Genomic DNA, 17,219 nt, shown 5'->3' with positions numbered 1-17,219 from the left:
CCGCCGTCCCCGCCGCAGCCCCTGCTGCCGCCGCCGCAGACAAAGCGCCCGAGGTGGGAAGCCCGACGGGCGATCCCTCCTCCGCCCCGCCTGCCGGGTGCGGCCGCGGCCCGCACTGCCCGGGTTGCTCGCGTCTCCCCTCCTGAGCCCTTCTTCATTTCTGGGTGAAAGGGACCCGAATTGTGCAACAGGTTTAGGCATTAATCCTTAATTTGCAGCGGGTCTTGTCCTAGAGGCGTGCGTGAGACCAGATGTGGCGCCCGGCTCCGGGGCGAGTCCCCGCGTCCAGCGCCCGCGGCAGCCTCCTTTGTGTGGCCGGTGACCGGCCCTGCCCGGGGGGTGGGGGACGCTGGCCCGAGGCCCCCGGGCTGCGCCGAGGCTCCTGGACATTTCCTTCGCGGAGCGGGGCTTGGCTTCCGCGGGCCTTCAGGATGTTAACATCCCTCCAGCCTCTGGAGGAATCACAAAGGGAATGGAGAGAGGATTGGCAAGGATCCCTGGTCGTGTATTTATTTTTTACATGTTAGGTGGATGCATGTCAGAAAAGATCCGCAGCCTGGTTGGCTCTGGAGGGTGCGGGTGCGATTTCACCCTGGGATGATGCAGGGTTTGGACTTGGTGCTGCTGTGACAGCCCCTGTGGTTCTCATGGTGCTTTGACATGTTTCATACACAGACATCCTCCGAGAAGAAGTTGCAAGTGCCGTTGAGGGAGTAACTTGATAGCAGCTGTTTGACAGGTCACCTCTTTCTTCACATGTTGTCTGTGCCAAGTATACCCACCATGCATCCTAGCCTAGGTTGGCAGACCTTCAAATTAAAATTGCCACTCAGAATACCCCTGTATTAGAAGATATTAATCCATATGGTTTTCTTTGGCTTGATAAACCTTTTTTTCTTAGATGTGAGAAACTTTTTCTACCCCCAAGGAAGAATACGTAATAAAGAACAGTTTATCTTTGTTTACGTACCTTGGGTCATGCTCTTACCTAGCTAGTTTCATTGGTATGCTATTTTAGTATAACAATGCTAAATAGAAGGAAAATCTCTTCCTTTTTGCTTTGAGCAATAAAATACTTCTTTGTTCTAGAACCAGGAAGCTTTTATACATAATACTTTGTGTGCACAAAAGTTGGTGACTGTCTTTGCCCCATGACCAAACACATGAAAACATTCCCTAAGGACTTAGAAAACATAACACAACTCTATAGATTGTTTTTATATCCCAAATTCCAGGAAATCATTTTGCTGTATATTTATTCAACTTAGTTTAAATTTAACCTTAAAAGTTGGGCCTACTCTAAATTTCCCCCACATGAGGGAATGAATTGATTGCATTTAAAAAGTTTACCAAGCATTTTAACCCCTGTGAGTAATAATTGGAAGGAATAATTGATGGATGAGGCTTGGAGCTGGTGACGGATCTAGAGGTCTGACACAGAATGCAGAACAAACATGTCAAATGGTAGAGGTTGCAAAATTCACCTACTAGGGTTTTAGTTATTTGATTGGCATATATTAAAACTAAATATCCACTCATTTAAAAAGCAGAAAATGTTACATTTTGACCTGTTTTTTTTTTCATGTACTCCATAAAGACTCCATGAAGCTCTTTCTACTCCTTAAAAACACACTTGATATTGATACTTTTCTTTTGAAGAAATAAAATTATACCAAATTAATGTGATCTGTGGAAAGGTTCTCTGGCATAATTAGTAGTTTGACTTCACTAAAAATAGCATTCATCTGTGTAACATCTAGCTTCAAAGACTTCTCATAGCTGTTACAAGCAACAGGAACAATCTCTTGAGAAAAGTAGGATATTTACTAATAAAAAGTAGTAGAAACTTACATTGCTATGAGTTTAATTGAGATATAACTCATGTGCCATAGAATCCACTCTTTAAAGTGTACGATTCAGTGGTTTTAGCATATTCACAAGAAAGGGCAAACATCATCTCTAATTCAAAAGTATTTTCATTACCTTGAAAAAAACCTCCAAACCAGTCAGCTGTCATTTCCATTCCCCCTCCCCTGCAGGTGGCAACCATTAATCTGCTTTTTGTCTATGGATTTGCCTTTTGTGAACATTTCGTATAAAAAGATCATACAATATGTGGCCCTTTGTGTCTTTCACTTAGCATAATATTCTCAGGATTTGTCCGTATTATGCATGTATCAATACTTTCTTCCTTTTTATAGCTGACTATTATTCCATTGTATGGATATGCCACATTTCTGCTTTTTGACTATTATGAGTAATGCTGCTTTGAACACTCATTGACAAGTTTTTGTGTAGACATGTTTTCAGTTCTCTTGGGTGCATACTTAGATGTGGAATTGCCGGGTCATATGGTAACTGTTTAACTTGAGGAACTGCCAAACTTTTCCATGGCTGCTGCACCATTTTACATTCCCACCAGCAAAGTACGAGGGTTCCATTTTCTCCAACACTTAATGTTGTCTTTTTAATGATAGCCATTCCAGAGGGTGTGAAGTGGCATCTCATTGTGGTTCATTTGTATTTTCACGGCTACTGATTGAGCATCTTTTCATGTTCTTATTGGCCATTTGTATGTCTTCTTTGGAAAAATGTCCTTGATTTACAATAGTTTCTAAGTTTATGTTTTTACATGCTTTTTCTCATTTTGTCTTTGAAATAATCGTGTAATGTAGGTTTATTCCTGTTTTATTGCTGGCAAACTAAGGTGCAAAAAGGTTAAATAATTTGTTTTTGTTTTTTTTTTAACCTTGTAGAGTTAGTAAGACTCAGGGTCTGAAAGTGACCTTAGGTCTTTTGACTCTGCTTCCTGCATTCTTTCTGCTTCATGAGGTATACAGAAGTTAAATGGTGTTTGCAGATTTGCTTGGCTAGTCCTAGACGAAGTGGAGGACTAATAAATAAAAAAAATCAACAAAAAACAGGTGTTTTGGCCACACTGCCTCATATTCACCAGGTTTTGTTACGCTCTTTCAAATAATTTTTTTTCTCTTCTCCTAATAAGGTAGATATGATTTCCATATCTCCAGTGGGGAAACAGAGCAATTAAAACTAGTAACAGCTTCTTAGTGGCATGGCTAATCCTAGAACTCACTGTTCACGGAGACACTGATGTGCTTTCTGGTCCCCTTCAGCTTCCATGTTCTCTATTTTCTCACTAATTTATTCCCTTTAACCTTAAAATAATTGAACAATTTTACATTTTCCATAAACATTAAGATTTTTCCGGTTAAGCTGAAATTAACTTTTATTTTTTGAACTGGGTAGTTTGCTAGTTTCACTTTGAATTGCAGGATTACTAAGGCACATGTTTCAGTTTTTATGTACAAGTCAGTATCAGACATAGCAGATTTGCAAAATTCTCAGTTTCTTTGAGGGTAGGTAGAGCCCATATGTTATTTTTTCATCTTTGCATGTCCATTGTCCAGCATAGTGACCCATACATAGCAGGGACTCAAACCTTTGTAAATGAATGAATACAAATACATTTTTTAATTGCAAAAAAGAAAAATAACAATTATTTAATACTCTTTTCTAGGATAAAGGCAGATCGGATTCCAGAAAAAGAAATGATTTCTTATACCTGGTATATTACTTAAGAAATAATAAGTGATAAAAATTAGAACTTGACTTAAAACTCAACATTGTATGTCACAGAAGGAAGTAACTATTGTTCCAACCTGTGTTTAAAAAAACAGGTTCTAAGTACCTGGTGGTACTAGTGCTTATAAGCTCAGTGCCTACGCATAGGAGTTGTATCCTGAGTGTTCGTTAAATAAATGAATGCTCAATGAGTGAATAAAAGAATTAATTTTTACTATAACAAGTACACGAGACATAGCAAATTAATAAATAGGCCCTGCTTTTCATTTATTTGATATATTGATTGTCAAAATGATATATGTTAATTTTGAGAATTCAAATAATACATAGGTGTATAGTGTAAATGCTGAAGATCTCCCTTTACTTCTTGTCCCCTTTCCTTCTTTCATTCCAAGTCCAGTCCTGTCCAAGGTAATCATTATTAACAGTTTGGGGTTTATATTTCCAAACCTGTATCTTTGCACTTATGTGTACATATGTACAAATACATTTACATATCCAACCATACTCACATACATACATGTGTATTCACAATGGTTTTTCTTTTGAAAATAGGATCACGCTACACATATTCCTTTTTTTTTTTACTTAATATATTAAGACTTTTGTGTCTATAGTCAAAAGATAAACATAATATTTGTATTTCTTTTTTAGTTTGCTATTCTTGCTTGGTGTTGGTGTTAAGATTAAGCCAGCCTCTAACAATGAATTGGGAAACTCTACCTATTTTCGTTGTGCTCTGGAATAGATTAAAATGTCTGCTCTGTAAACATTTATTAGAAATCACCTGACAACCTTGGGGGAAGGAAGAGATCTGAGGCAACCTTACTAAAATTTTCCTGTTTTTATTGTTCTATCAAGTTTTAGGCCTTATTTTCCATTTCTATTAGATTTTTGGTGAAGGAATCCTCCACACACATACTTCTCCCAGCTCTCATGAGTAAGTTGATAAAAACGAATGATTAAATGAAACTGGATGCAGGAGTATATATGCTTTTTCTTTGACAGATCCAGGGTAACGTCTTACACTTAATAGTTTTATAACCTTTATATAGCGATGAGCATGAGGTGTTGAGTCTTGCTATTTTAATAGGGCTTCATATTGTAGTGAAAGAACATTAGGCCCTAAGTCAGTGTATTATGCTTACTAGCCAGTGACCTTGGACACATTACCTGCTCAGCTCCTGTTTCCTTACCTACAAAAAAAAAGAGCAAGAGAACTAACACTTACTGAGGATCTGTTATATACATTTACTAGGCATTTACCCCCTCCTGGGATGATAGGGTGTGCCCTTACATAAAGGGAATACCAAATAAGGAGAATGCTGCAAACTGAAACACTAAATATATAAAAAAACTCAACCAATGTAGGATGAGACTACTTATTTATTAATGATTTCCACTAATAAATTACAAATAGAGGGTTGTAAATGTGTCCTAATGCCTATGCTTAAGAGGAGTAATTAAAGTTTTTTAATACTTGTGTTGCTTATAACCGCTTTACTTAAATAATTTATTAGGCTTCATTGCATTTCTTATTTGACCAGGTAAAGAAGGAGGGGGTAGGTAGTGGTCATAAAGGGAAATATAAGATGGTTTGAGTGTGTGTGTGTGTATGTGTAGTGAGAAGAACAGTTCTCTGGCAGTTTGGCATTTACAGAAAGTACAGATTCTTGGAAAGAAGTAGGGAAAATCTATATTATAATTGATTATCTACTACTAGCCGACTTGCAGAGTCATTTAAAAAATGAGCCTGCCTTTGTCAGCTGGTTTGTAAAGAGCTATTGATTATATTCTTGACAGATAGTAATATTGTCTTTCCTTTGATAGGAATTGCCAAAGCTTTTGCTATGGTTTTCATTTTATTTGATAAGATTCAGTGATACTGATTTGGCATTTCTGCAAGCCTTGTGCTAGGGATATGCAAAACATAAAAATGCTGTTGGGACATCACAAATTGAATTGCGATTCAGTAATATGTAGAAGGTTTAAAAAATCTCTATTGAGGCTTCAGTTATCATTTTTATTCTGTTTAGTAGGAGTGGGAATTCCTATGTTTAGGTTAGAATTTTTATCAGAGTGGCTTCAATTGCACTATGTAAATTCTCACTGATATCGAATGCTTTTTTGCAAAATACAAAGCATTGTGGGCTATATGTAAGAGGTAGAAAAAACATGGTTTTTGTCTTCAAAGAGTTTATATTTAGTTAGGAAGGCAATAACAGAGGAAACCAAGTAAAAGGACACAGAGGGTTCTTAAAGCTTGTGTTTGCTCTTTGTAAAATCAATTTCATTGCATCGGGCTTTGGTAAGCTACCACAGGTCTCTGCTGATGGATACTGTCAGAAACAACCCAGTCCTTTGAAAACTGGCAGTTTTGTATCTTATATATCTTGTTCATTCTGTAGTGTTCTTATAAAAATTACTGTTTGGTTTAAGTACCAAGAATAGTTCCTCTTCTGAGTTCTTGCTGTTTATCTCCTGTACTGTGGATGGGGTTTTCCTTTTTGTGGTGGCTACTAGGAAGCCAGAGCCAGATTGATGGCCACTCCACAGCAGGCATATGGGTTTTATGCTATCCTTTTTTTTTAGCCCTTTTCTTGGCACCATTTCTGGTGTTTTCTTTATTTCTTTGCTTTTATTTTTTAAATCTGTTAACTTTTTGTGACTTGCATAGTCTTATAAGTCTCACTAATCCTTTTCAGAACAAAATAGGGGTTTATGTAAATACACATGAAATCTATGGAGAAACATATCAAGGCAAACAGATTAATATAGTAGAGATCATATGTGGCCAAATAGGTTTATCTCATGGGCCTGCTTTGATTGCTGATGGAGGCTGTGTGGAATCCTGCAACAATGAGTAGTTGGAGGCATCGTGTAGATTTGGTGGAAAGGCTACTGTGATCACTGAGCAGTGTTGTTATGGGTGTAGGAGTATTGATGGCCTGTATTTTGCCATTCCTGTTTTAGACAGAGTGTACAGGATGCTGGATAGCACAATGGGTGGGTGGCTTTTTAAGTTTAGAGTTAGGCTTTGCCAGGAAAGATGTGGATTTGGGAAACAAACTTGTTGGGGTGGGCAGTCAGATTGCTCAGCTAGAATAAAATGTCTGCAGTGCATTAAGGAGAAGTGAAGTTGGTGGACACGTGAGGAGGGGGATTTGGGAAGCCATCTTCCACAGTGCCATGCAGGATACCATGTTGTATTTAGTTGTCATGTCTCCTTAATCTTCTCCAACAGTTTCTCAGTCTTTTCTGGCTTTTTATGGCCTTGACAGTTTAGAGGAGTCCTAGTCAGATATTCTATACAATGACTTTCATCTTGGGTCATCTGATATTTTCTTCATGATTCTGGGCTGTGGGTTTTTGGATAATGTACAAAATTGAATTGTCCTTCTCATGTCATGTGAGGGAGTGCCTGATATTTACATGATGTCACTGGTGATGTTAACTGAGATCACTTGGTTAAGGTAGTGTTGGCCAGGTTTCTCTATTGTAAAGTTACTACTTTTCCCTTTCCATAATTTATCTTTGGAAATGATTCACTAAATTCATGCTGTCCTCAAAGTGGGAGGGGGAATTAAAGGAGCTTTCTTGTCTATTCCTTTAGATGGATACACCATATGTTTTATTCAACTATTCCCCTATTGGTATATATTTAGATGGTAGCTGCACTACCTGGGTTAAAAGCCTGGCTCCACACTAGTTTTGTGATCTTGGGCTACTTTTACTTGACCTCTTTGTTTGTCCGTCTGTACAGTGGAGGTGTTGATAGTTAATAATCCTACCTCATAGAATTGATTATTGGGAGGATTAAATGAGAATGTGTAAAGTGCTTAGAACAGTAACTGGCACCATACTAAATGCTAGATAGGTATTGAGGTTGTACCATTTTGTCTATCCACCCAAGATATATGATAATACTTGTGCTCCTATATATGTTTTACCAAATTATTTGATCTTTGCCAATTGATTTGTGCATATCTTTCATTATGAATTAATTTGAGCATCTTTTTATTGAGTCATTTAAGAGTTTAGAATTTGATGTGCTTGTTATGAAGCAGTTTGTGGTTCATCAGCTGAGACGTGGTAAAAATGTTTGGGGAAAATAATTATGGTAACTAGATAAGGAATAGTTTGGACCTGGGAAAGACGAGCAGGAGTACCGTGGTTGCAAGATGGACAATCTGAGAAGTGGCACACTAAGTTGCTGGCCCCTCTTTTGGTGTGGCAGCATGGTATCTTGGTAATCGTTAAAAAGTTTAAAGAGGAGTCACCATATTACATTGGCAGCCAACAGTGAATGAAGCTGCAGGGGTGGAGGCTGGAAGGAAAGGTTGCAGTTGCATTAAAGTAAAACTGAAAGTTAACCTGACCCATCTTTTATGATATGCATAGTGCATAATGGGGCAGAAATTAAAAGCAGTTCACATATATAATTGCAATTAAATTTAACATGGGATTTTGTAAATTTTCTTCCCCATTGCATTTTCCAGTATGTATAACCATTGCCAGTTGGTAGCTTTATTCTGATACTATCAAACTGCCCCCCTCTAACCCTGCTCCCCAACTACACTGTACAAAACAAAAGTGCCGAACCTTACTTTACATCAGGTGGATGGGGGTGGTAGTGGAGGTCACGGTTCTTTGTTCTTTACTTTTGTTTGTATTTCATGTTTCGGGGAGTCCATAAGCGCACTTTAGCCACTCGTGAATTATATGCACCCTTCTTCCGCCCAGACATTCATATTTCCTTTATCCCTCACACACTGGAGGCAAGAGAACAGATTGTTGGGAGTTGAAGGGCAGGAGGAGATACAAAATGACCACCCCTCTGAAAGAAGGAAAGGGATATCAAACCAGGAGAAGGAAGTAGACACCGTGAAAATGGAATCTGGATCCTTGGAACTTGAGATTCTTAGTTTCCAAATAATTAAGGTTAAAAGAATGGAGAAGGCAAAGGAGAGCTCAAGTAACCTGTTAACTCCTTTGACCCTGCTCCTGCAGGCTTGGTATCAGTACTAAAGCAGTTTTCCACATGGACTCAGCAAAATAGAAAACAAAGCTCCTACACCCTCAGGCAAACCAAGTCAACCCAAAAGGTGAACATTTCTCCTCGCTGCTTTAAACTGCAAAGTAAGCCTGTTAAAAGACTGAGTGCAGTCCTTGTTTAAGTCCTTTTCTGTTTTGGTAGGGGAAGCTGGAAGACATTGGCCTTTTGGAGGCAGAAATGTGAAGGATGCCCTGGGGGTGGTAGATAATTTAGAAGGCAGGAGAAAGGGAAGATTAGAGACAGCTGAGAAGACAAACATGGATTTTTACAGTTTTCACCAGATCCTGGATTGTCTTTTCTCACAAATAAAAGATCTATTCCAAATATTTACTCCTATAGGACAGGCAGCTAATCAGACAGATATCTTGAGTTGTGCTGAGGTGAAAGCTACTACTAGTACTACTTTGTAATGTAGGATTTGTATCCAGTTTACTTCCAAAATACCTAAGAACACCAAGATCAGAAATGGGGAGTGGACGCGTGCAGCGGTTCTCAACCTTCCTAATGCCGGGACCCCTTAATACAGTTCCTCATGTTGTGGTGACCTCCAACCATAAAATTATTTTTGTTGCTACTCTATAACTGTAATTTTGTTACTGTTATGAATTGTAATGTAAGTATCTTTTTGTTTTCAGGTGGTCTTAGGCGATGTCTGTGAAAGGGTTGTTCGACCCCCAAAGGGTTCACGACCCACAGGTTGAGAACCGCTGCTTTAGGGCATCCAAATTAAACAAGTGACAACACTTGGACTACAGTTTAATTCAATCTTAAATATATAACTTCTGTTAAAATGCCATTTTAGTTAACCTGCTTTCATACATTGTGAGACTATTTAAGCCTACCTTAGTGTGAATCATTTAAGCAGATAATTATTGCTTTTCTCTTTAATACTAGGCTGAGAACAGATACTAAGGAAATAAGAATGTTGATAGAAGAGAAGTCATTTTATAATTTATAGCTTTTGTGCAGGATCATGCTGCACACTGTGGTTAGCTTTGGGTGACATTTAAGAATCGAGTCTGGTTTGCAGAGAAGACAGCATTTTATAAAGTAATATTTCTTTAGACAACTTAAAGTTACTATGTCCAAGAGTATTCTTTCAAAGATTTATTTTAATTATTGAATTTTTTTACAAGGTGGTTGCAGGAACAGTGCAGATAATATAGCATCCTATTATATAGTTCATTTAAACTAGAGTTTTTATTAATACTGTTAATCTATATTTTTTTGTCAAGCTCTGAGATAAATAGTAAAAATATAGTATATTAACTAGTGGAAAAGGACTTTGCTACTAGAGCAGAGAAATTAGACATTGGTATTGATTAGTAAATATGGGGCTCTTGAATGTATTATGATAAAATTGGTAGACATTTGGTAAACATCTAAGTAGTGTGTTTAACTTAAGATCTTGACCCGATTCTTAGTTTCAATAATAAAAGTGATTAGGGCTAAGACTACACGCAAGTGACAGGAAGAAGAAAGAAAAAAGAGGTCAGTTAATAGAGAATGTAGAGGAAAAAAAAAATCCAAGACAAGAATTCAATTAACATTTGTGAGAACAAAGCCTTTCCTCTGAGGAAGAAGAAATAAGGTGCTCTAGTTCCTTCTTTATTTTAGGGACAATTAATTCAGTTTTGTTTGCTATAGATGACCTCCATAAGCAAAATACACCAAGAATTATAAAATTACACTGACTTTTTTCCTACAGTTAGTCATTTACTAAGTGATAAGCTTCTGGTGTCATATAGAAACTGGCACGACTGAGGGGACTACTCAAAAAGAGCTGATACTTTATATTAAGTTAATTTTGATGAATGATGGTGCGAAAGTAGTTGGATTATTGTCAAATTACTTGTCATTTTTTTAATGTAGTGCATGCTGTAAATATAATGCTTTATTTAATATATATATTTTATGGAATCTTAAGAATTTTGAAGGAATTTAATTAGTGATCATAGAATTTTTAAGGGACGATTGAGAGAAGGCATTCGTTTTCATTCTGCTAACAGTTTTCTAGGGGCTTATTAGTATCATTGTGTTTATGTTATCATGTCAAAATTTGTATACCGTAGTTGTATTTCTGTCCTCCTCTTCAGGAGATAAAGGTGTCAACTCCCATGAACTCTTGTCTCTGATGAGCAGGGCTAGGGCACGTCTCTGTACTCCCAGAGTACAGAGGTCTTTTACCTCCTTGGTTAAATTTATTCCTAGGTATTTCCTTTTTTTTTTTTTTTTGATACAATTGTAAATAGAATTGTTTTCTTCATTTCTCTTTCTGATAGTTTATTATTGGTGTACAGAAATGCAGCCAAATTCTGAATATTAATTTAATATTCTATAGCTTTATTGAATATATCAGTTCTAGTAGTTTTTTGGTGGAATCTTTAGGGTTCACTCTCTCTGTGTAGTGTCATGTCATCTGCAAATAATGAGAGTTTTACTTCTTCCATTTCAATTTGGATGTCTTTTATTTTTTTCCTGTCTGATAGCTGTGCTAGGACTTCTAGTACTGTGTCGAATAAAAGTGGTTAAAGTGGACATCCTTGTCTTGTTCCTGATCGTAAAGAACACACTTTTAGCTTTCACTGTTGAGTATGATGTTATCTGTGGGTTTGCCATATATGAAATTTATTATGTTGAGATGTGTTCCCTTTATTCCCACTTTTGCCGAGAGTTTTTTTTTTATCATAACTGGATACTGGATTTTGTCAAGTGCTTTTTTCTGCATCCATTCATATGGTCATATGATTTTTATCCTTCTATTTGTTTATGTGGTGCTTCTCGTTAATTGATTTGCAGATACTGAACCAACCTTGCAAAAAAGATGATTCTTGACTTACATATTATAAAGTAAAACTACTTTTAGTTTTGTATTTCATTTATGTAAATTTATCTTAGTACTCATTCATGATTTTAAAAGCCTGTGAATAACAAAGTGTTCTTAATTATCAAATATAGAAAATAAAAATTGAAAAACTACTTCAGATTATTTGTTTTCCAAAGATGTGTGCAAAAAGAAAAGTCCAAGGCTTTGTTTTAACTTATATTAAATAACAAGCAAAAGTACACGTCGTCTCCCCTGTGAAATGTTTATTAGTATAAAAATTATTTTCTTAGCTTTTACTTTTCAACATGAGGATTGGGCTTTATTAATGTTTTAATACCATTTACTATATAGTCATGGAGAGAGAGAGAGAGAGAGAGAGAGAGAGAGAGAGAGAGAGAGAGAGAGAGAGAAAGAAGTTATTCATGTTAATAAGTATTTTGAGGACCTATTATATTCTAAGTAGTTCAAATAAATATGACTTCGTCCCTTCTGTCACTAAATCTCCATTCATATTTGAGAGATAGGTATACTGTATGATAATTGTAATAGAAATAGTGTAAGATAAAATAGTAGCAATAAGGAGGGAGAGAATGGTTAGTCATCCTCACATAAAGTGTTGTGTCAGGGAAGGTTTCACAGAGTTGAAGCTGAGATTTAAAGACTAGGAATTTCTTTGACTTGATAGATGAGCAGAAGTGGCAGCATATGCTAGAGCACAAACAGTGAAACAGTGTGCAGGTTCAGAGAACTGAACTCGATTCTTGCTGATGAGACATACAGGAAGCGAAGAGAGAGGCAGGGGCGTGATCTGGAAAAGACTTACGTCTTGTAGAAGAGTTGGCCTTGGAGGACCATTCAAGATTTTAAAGTAGAGTAGTGAGGTGCTTAATTTTGCAATTATGTGAGAGGAGAGTCTGAAGTTGGGAAATTTTTCAGAGGTTATAAATAATTGAGGCAAGGGTACTGTTGAAGACAAAAGAGTCAGCAGGTTTCTGTGGCATTTGTATAGAGGATATAAAAAAATAATTTGGAAGTCTCAGGTTTTTTACTTCGGTTTTTATAATGTGCATGTGGGTGCATGCACATGTTGGGAATAATGTAGGAAAGCTTATTATCAAACACTGTAATTTTACCAAATGTTAAAAATTTGAAATAATTTTAATCTTACAGAAAAGCTCTAAAAATAATTCAAAGAATTCTCATATACACTTCACCCCAAATTCCCCAAATGTTAACTTTTTACCACATTTGCTTTTCATAAAGTAATAGATATTATTTTATTTCTGAACCATTTGAAAATAATTTGCAGACATTATGTCCCTTTGCCCCTAAATACTTCAGTGTGCATTTCCCCTAAAAAAAGCATTTTTTTATATAACCCAGTACAATCATCAAAGTCAGAAAATTAACACTGATACAATATTTTATTGCCTTATTCAAATTTTGCTATATTTCTTAATGTGCTTTTGAGTGAATGAGAAAAATTTTTTCCCTGATGTAGGATCATGTGTTATTTTCACTTGTCATACCTCTTTAATCTTCTTTAATCTGGAACACTTCCTTTGTTTGTCTTTGTGCCTCATGATACGACATTTTAGAAGAATACAGGTCAGTTGTTTTGTAGAAGTATTGCACCATTTGGGTTTGACTGATGTTTCCTCCTGATTAGATTCAGGTTATACATTTTGGGCTGGAATACTACCAGAGTATATCAGTGTATCATACCTGGAAGTCCATGCTATTGTTGTTCCATTACTGGTGATGTAAATTTTTATCATTTGGCTATGGTGGTGTCCCCCAGGTTTCCATACTATAACATCACTTTTCCTCCTTTTTAATTAGTAAGTATTTTGGGGGGAGAAACTTTGAGACTCTCTACATATCCTATTTCTCATAAAATTTTGCCCAGTAGTTTTAACATATGATAATAATTCTTACCTATATCATTCTGTGTCCTTTTGACATGTACTCGTAAAACTTTGAGCTCTTCCTTATATACTGGCAACAAGATGTTCAAGAGTTTTCCTACCCAGCCTTGGAATCTGCCATTTTTTCAAGGCGCCTTGATTCTTTTTAGTGAGACTAGAAATCAAGATCTAGGCACATATGTTCATTGCTAATGAGGAGTCATTGAATTTAGGCCAATTTATTAGTCAGGGTTCTCCAGAGAAACAGAACAAATAGGATATGTGCATAAGGAGATCTATCATAAGAAATTGGCTCCTGTGGTTATGGAGACTGGCAGGTGGTTCAGTCTGTAGGGTGGGCTGGAGGCAGGAGACCTAGGGAAAACTGATGTCTAGTTTGAGGGATATCTGGCAGGAAGAGCTCATGTCGCAGATTAAGTTGCTGTCTACTGGCAAACTCTCTTATTAGGGGAGGGCTGGTCTTTTTGTTCTATTCAGGCCTTCAGTTGATTGGATGAGGCTCACCTACAGTATGGAGAGCAATCTGCTTTATTCTGCTGATTAAAATGTTAATCTCATCCAAAAACAGCCTTACAAAACATTCAGAATAATGTTTAATCAAATATCTGGACACCCTGGCCTAGTCAAGTTGATACATAAAATGTACCATCACATTCTTCTCAGTAATGGGCAGAGCTAAGGGACCCCCCCACACACACCCCTATATGTATTAAAAACTATGAGTACTTACTAATTTTTTCTATTCCAACCAGCATTATGGGTTGATTCTAGCCTCCCCTTTCCCTTTCCATATTTGTGACTCCCTTCTTTGACAGTGAGAAGTTTGGCTCTCCTTATTCACCGTTTACTTATTTATTTGCTGAACCCTAGAATATACAGGAAATACAATAATTCAAACTTGCTAATCTTTAACACTAATAAAACCCCTTTCTTATTACAGATTTTTTTTTTTTGCTTACAGTTTGAAGGATGTAATAAAAATACTGTGTTCAAAAGTTACTTGAGTTAGTTTTCCCCTTCCCCACACCCCTTAGTGTAGTTGTGTTTGTCGTTTGAAATGCCATTAGAGACATTTTTGTTTTGTTTGATTTCTATTTTAGGGATTTCCCCCCATTCTCATCCTTATTAATCTTGTTACAGTCTTGGAGTAGGTGCAACATTAACATGGTTCCAAAAGTCAGAAGTGCATAGAAAGCTATACTCAGAGAGGTATTAGTCATCCCTTCCATCTCTTTGACTCCATTTCAAATCCCCCATTCTTTCCACCCATTCTCTACTTCCTGTTGGCAATTGCTCTAATTAGTTTCTTGTTTATCTTTTGTTTCTCTTTGCACAGTATGAGCAGATAAATGTATACATTTTTCTTTCCTCTCTTACACAAAAGTAGCACACTTGCAGGCATCCTTGTGTACTTTGCTTTTTCCACCTAACAGTGTATCTTGGATCTGGATCTGTTTTATGGCTGCATAGTACTCCTTTCAATGCTTTCTTCAACTGTTCCCTTACCTGTGGACATGCAGTTATTTCCAATTATATTTTCCAATTCCAGATATACTGCAGTGAATAATCCTGTGTAACAGGTATTTTCATATTGTTGAAAGTGTATCAGCTCCCTTTTCTGTATATTTCTTACTTTGTATATTTCTGCTTTCCCCTTATTTTCTCCCCTAGATTAATGTTGTCCATTTTCTTAATAAAAAAAAGATTTTGGTTTATTAATTAGATACTTTTTTTTTAATTCTCCGCCTCTTTAATTTCTTTTTTATCCATTATTTCCATCCTTGTGTTTTCCTTTGGTTTACTTTGTTTTGTTTTTTGAATTATTTTTATTATTTATAAAAATGTTCAGGGTTACAGATTTTTTCTCAGTGCATTAAATGCATTATTTTAATATTTTTTAGAAAATCTAATTTTGGTTTTATTTTCTGTTTTGTGTTAATAGTAGAAAGTTTTAAAATTTTGAGATAGAATGCTATGTTTCTTTTTGATTTTGTTAGTAATGTCTAGTTTTGTTAGAATTTTGATCACTGTATTATTTGTACTTCATGAAATATACTGTTGCTTTTTTATGATGTACGTGATTAAATTTTTTTGTGGGGGGGTTCAGTATTCATGTCCACTTCAGGAGGAGGTATAGTTTTTATTGTCATTGTATGAAGTTTGATGTAAGATATACATTATTTATGTTATATAAGTTGTTTATATTCTGTTATTATATTCAGTTAAGTTTTTGTGTTACTCTTATACATTATTAAAATTGTTTCCCTATGTCTTTTTGCATCCCTTGTAGTTTCTGCTTTTTAAAGGTAGTTGTGTTACTTAATGCGTAGGTATCGTTAACTGTTATATCTTCCTTGTGTATTGTAGCTTTTAACACTAGACAGTGTTTTGCTTTGTCACATTCAGTGCTTTTTGAGTTGACTTCTTTAGTATCAGGATCACTGTTCTTGCTTTATTACATTTTTATTTGCTTGGCATCCCTTTGCCTGTCCCTTTATTTTTAACCTTTCTGATATACTTGGGTTTTAGGTTATCTCTTGCATACAGCATTTAGTTAGATTGTTTTTTATGAGCCATATTAAAAATCATATTTGTTTAATGGCTGTTGAATTTGATCTCAGTTCTGTCATGTTTATGTTATAAATACTATGTGCATTAAGTTATATTTTTCTTTGTTGATATGTTTTCATTTAAAAAATTCTTTGGATATTTTGAATGTTGTTTTTTATGTAGCTACTTGTGTACTTATGCTTTTCAAGATGGCCTCAGTCCTTGTTTTCTTCTTTTAACGTTCTACTTTCCTTTATGTTAACTTTTAATGGTGTGCTTTGGTTCTTAACTATTTCTGTTTCAACTGTCAATGGGTTTGTTTTTCTTTTTCTCTCCTCCCATTTTTTAGTTGCATTATATCTACATTGTCTTCAAACTTTAACTGCAACTTTGTCTTGCTTTTATTTTAACAATTAAATGTGTTACTTTCTCACGATCAGTCCTTTGCTGACGTTTCCCAGTCACCTGCTGGTTAGATTTAGTTCAGTGTTTAGTATTTTCTTAAGATGAGCTCATGGGCACAGTTTTCCCCTAGTTCTTGCATAAAGTTGTTTGTCTATAGCCTTGATACTGGAAGGACATCTTGGCCAGAAATAAATTCCTGGTTTATACTTTTCCCTCCTTATTTACAATGTGGCGCATATATATATATACTTTTTTTTTCTTCAGATGTCCAACGCCAGTGTTAGTTTTCTTGCTCTTGTAAGCTATTAGATCCCTTTGCTTGGAATTCCTGGTTTTATTTACCCTTTTACTTTTAAAATCTAGTAGTTTTACTGGCATATGTCTTTTTTTTTTTTTTTAAATTGGGGAACAGTGTGTTTTTCCAGGACCCATCAGCTCCAAGTCAGTAGTTGTTTCATTCTAGTTGTGGAGGGTGCATCTCAGTGGCCCATGTGGGGATCAAACTGGTAACCTTGGTGTTATGAGCATCGCACTCTAACCAACTGAGCTAATTGGCCACCCCCACTGGCATATATCTTAGAGTTTATTGTAGCAGGTCAATTTTCCGTGCTACCTAGTGGATTCTTTTAATATATAGGATTGTTTCTTTTATTTCTGAGAAGGTTTTTTTGATAATAGTTTTAAATATTAGTTTATTCCAATGTTTTATTTTTCTTAGGGGACTACAATTACACATAATTATATCTTCTTTGCCCATCTTTTTTTTTTTAAGATTTTTATTGGGGAATTGGGGGGATGGGAACAGTGCTGGGGAATTGGGGGAAGGGGAACAGACAAGTTGCTGTCCTTT

General features: G+C 36.1%; 1 protein-coding gene across 1 annotated transcript in view; it reads left to right on the top strand.

Annotated features, from left to right (window-relative positions):
- Positions 1–17,219, top strand: part of SESTD1 (SEC14 and spectrin domain containing 1) — a 97,260-nt gene that overhangs the window by 491 nt on the left and 79,550 nt on the right. The gene's annotated exons all lie outside the window — the stretch shown is intronic.

This window comes from Hipposideros armiger, unplaced genomic scaffold, assembly GCF_001890085.2.
Source record: "Hipposideros armiger isolate ML-2016 unplaced genomic scaffold, ASM189008v1 scaffold_212, whole genome shotgun sequence".
In the NCBI taxonomy this organism is placed as follows: domain Eukaryota; kingdom Metazoa; phylum Chordata; class Mammalia; order Chiroptera; family Hipposideridae; genus Hipposideros; species Hipposideros armiger.
The sequence above is the reverse complement of the archived record's forward strand: the minus strand, read 5'-3'. Positions and strand labels throughout refer to the sequence as shown.